The 2,001-nt window shown below is 45.2% G+C and overlaps 1 non-coding gene across 1 annotated transcript; it reads right to left on the minus strand.

Annotated features, from left to right (window-relative positions):
• Positions 1–977: 977 nt before the first annotated feature.
• Positions 978–1,051, minus strand: TRNAI-AAU. The gene has a single exon. It is a non-coding gene; the product is annotated as a tRNA-Ile (tRNA).
• Between the last annotated feature and the right edge of the window lie 950 nt (positions 1,052–2,001).

Consider the following 2,001-nt stretch of genomic DNA (forward strand, 5'->3'; position numbering starts at 1 on the left):
GCCTTCCTCATAAGTCATGTGCTCCAGACCCCTAATCATTTTTGTTGCCCTCCGCTGGACTCATTCCAGTTTTTCCACATCCTCCTTGTAGCGTGGGGCCCAAAACTGGACACAGTACTCCAGATGAGGCCTCACCAATGCTGAATAGAGGGGAATGATCACGTCCCTCGATCTGCTGGCAATCCCCCTACTTATACAGCCCAAAATGTCGTTAGCCTTCTTGGCAACAAGGGCACACTGTTGACACATATCCAGCTTCTCGTCCACTGTAACCGCTAGGTCCTTTTCTGCAGAACTGCTGCCTAGCCATTCGGTCCCTAGACTGTAGCAGTGCATGGATTCTTCCGTCCTAAGTGCAGGACTCTGCACTTGTCCTTGTTGAACCTCATCAGATTTCTTTTAGCCCAATACTCTAATTTGTCTAGGTCCCTCTGTATCCTAACCCTACCCTCCAGCATATCTACCACTTCTCCCAGTTTAGTGTCATCTGCAAACTTGCCATCCTCCAGATTATTAATGAAGATATTGAACAAAACCGACCCATGGGGCACTCTGCTTGATACTGTCTGCCAACTAGACATGGAGCCATTGATCACTACCCGTTGAGCCTGATGATCTAGCCAGCTTTCTATTCACCTTGTAGTCCATTCATCCAACCCATACTTCTTTAACTTGCTGGCAAGAATACTGTGGGAGACCATATCAAAAGCTTTGCTAAAGTCAAGGAATAAAATGTCCACTACTTTTCCCTCAGCCACAGAGCCAGTTATCTCATCATAGAATATCAGGGTTGGAAGGGACCTAATCCAACCCCCTGCTCAAAGCAGGACCAATCCCTGAGAGATTTTTGACCCAAATGGCCCCTTCAAGAATTGAGCTCACAACCCTGCTTTAGCAGGCCAATGCTCAAACCACTGAGCTATCCTTCCCCCCCCCCTCAAAGAGCAGGAGTCACCCTCTCATTTCCACACATGGAGTGGCCAGCATGGGGCTTGAACCCATGACCTTTTCATTATTAGCACCACGCTCTAACCAGCTGAGCTAGCTGGCCCAAAAGGGGGTACATATTTTGGATTCCATTCATGACATTTGATCTTTATTAAAGAAAATTGTATCTGAACAGGAGTGGATCAGTTTCACTAGGGATGCTGGGGGGCTTACAGACAGGCCTCCAACCTGAAGCAAATACTTATCAGCAACTACACACCACACAACAAAAACACCAACCCAGGAACCAAACCCTGCAACAAACCCCAGTGCCAACTCTGTCCACACAGCTATTCAAGGGACACCATTCATAGGATCTAATCACATCAGCCACACCATCAGGGTCTCATTTACTGGCACATCTACCAATGTGATATATGCCATCATGCACCAGCAATGCCCTCTGCCATGTACATTGGCCAAACTGGACAGTCTTTATGCAAAAGAATAAATGGACACAAATCTGACATCAGGAAGCATAACATTCAAAAACCCGTAGGAGAACCATTTCCTGGTCCCTCAATAACAGACCTAAAAGTGTCAATTCTTCAACAAAAAAACCTTCAAAAACAGACTCCAATGTGAAACTGCAGAACTGGAATTAATTTGCAAACTGGACACCATCAGATTAGGCCTGAATAAAGACTGGGAGGGTTGGGTCATTACAAAACCTAAATCTATTTTCCCCAATACTAATTTCCCCCTACTGTTAATCACACCTTCTTGTCAACTGTCTGAAATGGACCACTCTCATTACCACTTCAAAAGTTACCTTCCCTCCCTTGGTATCCTGCTGTTAAGTGAATTGTCTCGTTAGACTGACCTCACACTTGGTAAGGCAACTCCTATCCTTTCATATATTTATATCTGCTCCTGTATTTTCCATTTCATGCATCTGATGAAGTGGGTTTTAGCCCACGAAAGCTTACGCCCAAATAAATCGGTTAGTCTCTAAGGTGCCACAAGGACTCCTCGGTTTTTTTGGATAAAACATGCAGATAGGATTTAAACTAG

This window comes from Trachemys scripta, chromosome 5 (assembly GCF_013100865.1).
Source record: "Trachemys scripta elegans isolate TJP31775 chromosome 5, CAS_Tse_1.0, whole genome shotgun sequence".
In the NCBI taxonomy this organism is placed as follows: domain Eukaryota; kingdom Metazoa; phylum Chordata; order Testudines; family Emydidae; genus Trachemys; species Trachemys scripta.